At 28.0% G+C, this 8623-nt stretch overlaps 1 non-coding gene across 1 annotated transcript; it reads left to right on the forward strand.

Moving 5' to 3' along the window:
* The first annotated feature begins 2340 nt into the window (after positions 1-2340).
* Positions 2341-2412, forward strand: TRNAG-UCC (transfer RNA glycine (anticodon UCC)). The gene has a single exon. It is a non-coding gene; the product is annotated as a tRNA-Gly (tRNA).
* Positions 2413-8623: the final 6211 nt, after the last annotated feature.

Raw genomic sequence — 8623 nt, forward strand, 5'->3', positions numbered from 1 at the left:
CAAAATTTTATTACAATTAAATTTAAAAATTCAAACAATTCTCGAATTATTTGAATTATATTTGATCTGGAAAAGTTTTTTAAATAGATTTTTCAGCTTTTTATTCCATAATTTCTGCAAAAATTAAGTTTATTTGAACTTTTTTATTTATTTCCAATATGAAATTTTATAAATGTGTATTTTTTAGTTTTTATTTCACCTCCTAAAAAATTAATGTCATAAAAATTAAAAAAATATTTTTTTCGTTTGTGCAAAATACACACGTTTCGGTTATTTAAATGGTTTAAAAGTGTGTAGAAAAATAATAAAAATATTATGTGATGGTGAAAGTGTGTGTTAGAATTGCAATTTTGTGCAATTTTCAAGAAAAAGTTTTGAAGTTAAATCTCTCTCTCAGGTGTGTTGAATTCACTTACTACTTGTATGTGAGAAGAGAGAGAAGTAGTTGTTGTAAAAAAATTAGAGGCTTCCCTTCTTGTTATTCTGTGGTAAAAAATTTATAATTTTTGAAATTAAATTCCATAGAATAATATATCCATAGAAGCGTTACTGAGAGGGAAAAAACCTAAGTCTGTTGTCAAAAACCTAAGTCGTGAGAATGTATTAGTACAAAGTATTGAGGTTGTATTGGTGCCTTTTTAATTTTCACCAGACACACAGAGTTCTATAAAAATGTTTAAATTTTAATTTATTAAAATTTTCTTCTATTTTCAATACCAAAAATTGAAACTCTGTTCAATAAATTAAATTCCACCACAAATAAAATTAAGTGTCAAAAATTAATAAAAAAATATTTATTTCGTTTGAGCAAAATTAACGTGTTTCGGAAATAAAATGTGCTGTAAATTGTTAAAAGAAATCATAAAATAGTGTATAGAAGTGTAATAAATTGGTTCGGTCTGTATTTAGTCGGAAAATCAAAGGTAAAATTTCAAGTATTTTAATGTGTTAATTTCTCTCACAAGTATGTTGAATTCACATATCACAAGTACGTGTGAAGAGAGGAATTATTGTTACTCTCAGCTTACTCTCAGTTGCGCCTCTAGTTGTACCCTATGTTAAATTCTTTGAAAATTGGATATAAAAAACAAAGCTAAATTTTGTGATTTATAAAATCCAAATTTGTAACACATTTGTTTGATGACGAATCGTTAGTTTTGTTAATTTTATAAAATCAGGCTGCAAAAAAAATATTTTATTTTTAAATACATTAACCCAAAATCAGAAATTTTAATGTAATAAACATCATTCTGAGGATTTTAAAGCAAATTTACTGCCTTCTAAGACACACTTTCAGAATTTTCTAAAAACTATAAGATTTTCAAAATGAGTGGAAGTGTAATAACGTGGTTCGTCCTTATTTCAATCGATAGGATTTGTTGGCCAGTTTTTTCCCAGAGCTTGTGATTAGATATATATAGATACGATGTATGGGTCATCCACCTTCCTCGCACCTTCTAGGGGCATGTGCGGTGCCGTATAACCATTTGTGAGTTTCCTCATAGATCTATACACATTGCCGGTATGATGACTATCTGCTGCGATTTGCGTCCTTGCTGATAATTGGTAATAGCTCTACTAAAACTCCCACTTCCGAAAATCACTTTAACGGGCAACATTTTTAAATCTTTTAAAAATGTTGGAATCTAAATAAAATTTAACAAAAATAAGTTTCATATGTGAATAAATTACTACTTAGTTTTATGATGTGATAGCTTATAGGAGCTATGAATCCTATAAGCTATCACGCTCTCTTATTTCAGGTCGATCGGTTCATAATTGGTCGTGGCTCCCACTTCTGAAATCATTCACAAAATTGTTGAATTTGTTATAGAGATAGAGAGTTTTTCTGCTGGGAAATCTGTTGTGTAATTGGATCCACAGTTAATTATTCCATCTTCCTGCACAAAAATTTAAAAGCATATGTTTTAAATTTGTTTATATGTATGTATATTAATTATTTTTTTTGAAGCGTATGTTAGACGAATATCTTTCAATAATAAATTAATGAAAACGAAATCTATTTGCAAAGAATTCAAAGACAGTTTGGTGTTTAAAACGGAAAGTAATTACTAGAGCCTCATACGACAGGAGCTTAACATAATCATTTCCACAATTTTAAAACTTGTTGTGATAAATAGCATGACAATATTGAAATTTACACAACTAGAGTGAATTCATTAGCAAGATGTGAAACTTTTGAATTGACCTCCATATTAACAGCATTTTAATGTTATTGAAATATCTGGAGATGGCTAGTTAGAAAACTATAAGAAGGTGGTAAGCACTTTGTTTCTAAAGAATAAGTAAAAAGTTGTTGTCACCCATGAAAAAAATTACGCGTCGGTGGTGTAATGGTCAGCATAGTTGCCTTCCAAGCAGTTGATCCGGGTTCGATTCCCGGCCGACGCATATATTTTTTACTAGACCAATGCATTCTACAGATTTCAAAATTAATGCTTTTAAATTAAAAACCTTCACGAAACTTGTGAGTTGATAGAGTTAAAAAATTACATTCAATGTAAAATTTCCATACTAATGGTATTCGCTTTCATCCACAATCATCCACACCCAGAAAAATACCATAGTTATGCATGTTTACTGTTATCATATCAACATTTTTACATGTTTTTAACAATAATATAGTCACAGTAATTATTTATATGATTGTGGTAACCATAATATGTTTAATTTATAATTCACATAGTTGTATAAAAATGACTGCCACAAACATGTACTTGTTTACTGTAACCATATATATGACTGAACAATCATATGAATCGCAAATTAACCATATTATGGTTACCTGAATCTCAATCTCTAAGTTTTTGTGAAAAAAGTAAAGATAAATGGTAGCCAATAACCTTCTGATCTCAGCTAGGGGTATGGCTAATGCTCATGATCATTAAAGTGAAAATTTGTTCAATAATTACTTGCCACAATTTTTGACTTTCTTGTATACCTTTATTACCACAAAGCTATTAGCTTTTAGCTCTCCTACAGTGGGTGTGGTTCCCCAATTTAAGTCACTGATCTCAATTGTGTAGCAATTCAATACTTACAATGAAAACTGCATATAAAACCTATCTGATCCCATATTTTTTTGTAATCAATACATTTCGAAATTAATAATCACCTTGAATTTTCTTTGGAAAACTATACAAAACTCCATAATGTCTACACACTGCGGTGATATTAAAAGGTCAATAAAATCAATATCAATTAACTGTTAAAGTTTAAACTAAAAAAAAGATATAAACACTAAAATAAACAGGCTTTCAGCCACTTTCAAACACGTTTTAATACTTTTAAAACAATTTCAAAGCGCAACTAAATGGAGAAACAAAACACAACGCGAAGCAGCAACATAACAAATAACCTATTTTGAGATTTTAAGCAATTGTTGCAAATTTTTCCTGACATTTGAAAAATATAGAAAAAAAAAAAAATAGAAACAAATTAAATAAAAACCCAAATCAGAAATCGAATACAATGTGTAGATGTTTTTAGCACAAGCAGGCAGCATAAGGCAGTAACAACAAATGCAGCAACAAGTGTTGCAAGTATAAGTTTATGTATTTATTCAGGCAATATTAATAACCCAGCAAACAGAAATAATAAATTTTGAAGTTGGTTATTAAAAACTATTTATGTTCTATTACAGCAAAGGTAAAACCGAATCAGTAAAACAATTAGTGACCTGTAATAAAGCAGACACAAACAATTAATACGAAATTATGGCTTTTAAGTTTACTGGGTTTTTCTTTAAGAAAATCTTTATAATGTTTGCATTATTTTTATACATCCCCAATGATCTCACAAGTTAGAAAAACATGAATAAATGAAGCAACTTTTAACAACACGATCTTAGTTGGCTGATTAGAAACAACAACAACAATAGCAACAAACACAACAAACACAACAACTATTTAAAGTCATTATTAAATGACTTCAAATGCGCCCTTTCACGTTTTATACTTGTAAGTATGTTTGAGTATTTGTTTGAAAATTTTGAGTTTTTTTTTCATTAAATACCCCACTCCCCTCCTTACCACATCATTTTAGTCTGTAGTTTGTTGGCGGCTTTGTTGCACTGTTAAAATGACATTTCAATTTTTAAATCTTTTTTTATTTTATTTTAACCAACCACAAACCACCACCACAAACTATTATTTTTTTTTCTTATTTTAGAAGTTACAGAATACAACGATTATTGTTATTTTTTATTTTTTTTTTGTGGAATTTTATTTCTTTTATGCCTTATTGTGTTCCTCTTTTAAAGGTTACTGAATTTTGGAAAATTATGAAAATTCGTTACGGTTGTTTGAATAAATATTATTGCTACTTTTTGACCTCTATGGCACCTATTCACATTTTATTTAATGGGTTTCCTGCCGTGAATTCATACAATATTGCATGCTTAAAGTACTTCTTTGAAGATTATTTATGAAAAGAAATAGTTTTTTTATGAAAAATTGGCAACAATTTCATAGAAAATGTTAATAGTGGTGGTTGTGCAATTCGTTCTTTTGTTCGGTTTGAATATTATGTGTTTTTTTGTGTTTTCATACAATAAAAATATGCAACATGTGTGTTTATTAGAGCGCGCAGTAGTTCTGAAATAAATATGTTTTGGTAATGGATCTGACATTTCTAATAAATGATTCAGGATACAGTCCAATTTATCGTACGTTTTGACAAAGTAAAACATTGGAATAACGCTGTAGATTTGAGCACCAAAGACATGGAAAACATTTAATCACTTTACAATTTTTAAGGTTGGCACAAAATAAAGGACCTCGAGTAGGGGTATAAAATAGATTTATCTCTTACAGTTATCAAGTGAAAATTAAAATTTTAAAAATTCAGTAGCTTGGGCCAGATTCTTCCGACTTAAAAATGAGGGAAATACAATAGATGGTGTATCTTTTGAATACGGTTTTTGTTTTTAATATGTTGAAGATTACATATCGGTCATTTATTCTCACTTAGTTATTGAACAAACAACAACGTTTTATTTTTTGCTTCGCAAATGTCGAATTTTGTGCAAACAATGCCTCAAATGCGAAAGTTTTGAACCACTTCTTTAATTTGAAAAATATTGCCGCTAAAGCACACCGATTGCCCACCAAAGCTTATGGTGAATGTGCGAGAGATGCGGTTCAGAATAGGTGATTTTAATACGGAAGACAAAGATCGTCCAGGTCAGCCGAAAAAGTTTTATGACCAAGAACTGCCTCCAGTTACACCATGAAAATTGTTGTAAAACCCAAGAAGAGCTCGCAAAATCTTTGGGAGCTCCTCCAGCAAGAGGAAGGATTCATCCATGAAAGTTTTCTGTAGAAAATATTACTCAAACCAAAAGAAATTTTCTGTAGAAAATGTTACTCGAACCAAAAGAAGTTTTCTATAGCAAATGTTACTCAAACCAAGAGAAGTTTTCTATAGAAAATGTTACTCAAAACATGAGCAATTTTCTGTAGAAAATGTTACTCAAACCATGACAAAATTTCTATAGAAAATGTTGTTCAGATCATGATAAATTTCCTACAGAAAATTTTGATTCAATTCTGAGATATTTTCTGTAGGAAATGTATAAACTGTGAGAAATTTTCTATAGAAAATGTCACTCAAACTATGAGAAACTTTCTATAGAAAATATGTCTCAAACTGTGAGAAATTTTCTGCAGAAAATGTGTCGCAAACTATGAGAAATTTTCTGTAGAAAGTATTACTCAAACTATGAGAAATTTTCTGTAGAAAATATTACTCAAACTATGAGAAATTCTCTATAGAAAATGTATCTCAAACTAAGAGAAATTTTCTATAGAAAATGTATCTCAAATTATGAGAATTTTTCTATAGAAAATGTATCTCAAACTATGAGAATTTTTCTATAGAAAATGTATCTCAAACTATGATAATTTTTCTTTAGAAAATGTATTTCAAACTATGATAATTTTTCTTTAGAAAATGTATCTCAAACTATGAGAATTTTTCTTTAGAAAATGCATCTCAAACTATGAGAAATTTTCTATAGAAAATGCATCTCAAACTATGAGAAATTTTCTATAGAAAATGTATCTCAAACTATGAGAAATTTTCTATAGAAAATGTATCTCAAACTATGAGATATTTTCTGTAGAAAATGTTACTCAAACTATGAGTAATTTTCTATAGAAAATGTATCTAAAACTATGAGAAATATTCTTTGGAAATGTATCTCAAACTATGAGAATTTTTCTATAGAAAATGTGTCTCAAACTATGAGAATGTTTCTATAGAAAATGTATGTCAAACTATGAGAGTTTTTCTATAGAAAATGTATCTCAAATTTTGATAAATTTTCTATAGAAAATGTTACTCAAACTTTGATAAATTTTCTATAGAAAATGTTACTCAAACTTTGATAAATTTTCTATAGAAAATGTTACTCAAACTTTGATAAATTTTCTATAGAAAATGTTACTCAAACTTTGATAAATTTTCTATAGAAAATGTTACTCAAACTTTGATAAATTGTCTATAGAAAATCCTACTCAAACCATGAGAAATTTTCTAAAAAAAGCTTACTCAAACAATGAGAAATTTTCTATAGGAAATCTTACTCACACAATAAGAAATTTTCTATAGAATATCTTACTCAAACCATGAGAAATTTTCTATAGAAAATGTTGATCAGATCATGAGGAATTTTCTACAAAAAATGTAGCTGAAACCATAGTTTATTTGTTGTAGACAATTTTGATTCAATTGTACGAAATTTTCTATAGAAAATTTTATTCAAACAATGAAAAATTTTTTATAAAAATATTGAAAACTTTGCTCATGCGGAATTTTCTAATTTGAGCAGAATCTTATACCTTAATAAATATTTAACTTCATTATTGATAAAATCACATGGCATTTAATTAAGCCTGCTACTCTTTATATTCCATATACTTCATACCATATTTAGGAAATACATCGTGCCTCACCCATAATCATTATAGACCATCGCCTGGTAGACCACAATATTCTTACATCTTGTTTATTTTAGGTTTCCACATTAAAATATTTCAATAGAATTATAAAATTTTATTTCGTTTATATATTTTTATTACAATCGAGTATGCTACGTTTATATGGCTTATTTTGCTTAGGCAAAATAAAAAATTTTGAAATAACGTAAATTTAGTTATTGATTTTTGTGGTTGGCTTATTGCATTCATGCCACATGCAACACAATATACAGGCATCATTACATTACATTACTTACTAACTGGCTGAGTGACTGACTGAGTGACTGCCATTCCATATACACTCAGTTACTATGTGATATTTAACTTACTGCAATGGGTGTTGAAAGCGTATAGATGATTTTTTGGGTTTTTGCTATTTAACGTCTGAGAAAAAGCGAATGCATATACATATGTACGTAGTATTTGTATAGAAGAAATAATAATAATAAAAATGTATAAAGAACTCCCACATTTAAAAATTGCAAGATGTGATGACAAGTTTGCAGCTTAACTCTTTTGTTTATTTTTCTTTTTGTGGCTGCACAAAATGTTGAAAAATAGTAGTTTTTTTTATAGGTTGCAGACATCTGATGAATATAATTAAATTTCTCATAATGAGTCTTAATGACTGTTTGGCAATTGCATTTAAATTAATAATTAAGTTCGCAAAAATATCTATGCACAATGGAGGAGGTTATTTCTCAAAAATGTTTAATGAATTATTCAACATAAGCGCTTTCTATTTATACTTTGTTAAAGTCACCATAGACATCAACACTATCGATTTTTGTGTTTTGTCAGTTTTTTATTAAAAATATTTAAAAAAAATCATACACATTTAATTCAGTAAAAAATAGGAAAAGTTTGATTAAAACAAATTAACAAAAAAAAAAATCGTTCAGTATTTTCGTTAATTTTCGAGTAATTTTTAATATAAACTTTCCTCGCAAATATTCCGCCATAATTTTAACCATTTACAGAATATATCGTGAAACTTAATATTGCAAATAATAAGTGTTAGATAAAACTTATTGACTTGTCAAAATTAATTATATTTTACATAATATACAATTTATTTGATTTAGATACTCATAACAAACACCTTATTTTTTACTTCAACCAATTACTGTAAAATCCCACATAATTGTAATTATCATAAATTTCGAGCCAAAATACTAGATTTGAAGAAATATGTAATAAATAGTGGAAATTATTACGCGATAAACAATTTGGATGAACACTTTTTCTTTATTTATTAAATGGCTTTCTGTAATTGAAAATGATTTTCAAACAATTTATGGAGTAGTCCATAAACATCAAACTCTAATAAGAGACCAGTGGAAATAATTTTTCCCACAACTGCTGGTAAAGTAAAGCAGATGCCATAAAAGCACAAATGTTTCATAAAATTCAATTTGTGATAATTGAGGAAGAAAATAAGAAAAATAAACGACTGTATATTTGTTCAATGAAATGTAAGGGTAGGAAAACCTTAGACGACTGGTTGACGCAAGAAAAATTTGCTGCTCAAATTTAGATTGTGATTAAAATCCCGAAATTGTGTACAGAAAATATGATAAATTTTCTATAGAAAAAAACTATTAGAAATTTTCTATAGAAAA

This window comes from Calliphora vicina, chromosome 4 (assembly GCF_958450345.1).
Source record: "Calliphora vicina chromosome 4, idCalVici1.1, whole genome shotgun sequence".
Taxonomy (NCBI): domain Eukaryota; kingdom Metazoa; phylum Arthropoda; class Insecta; order Diptera; family Calliphoridae; genus Calliphora; species Calliphora vicina.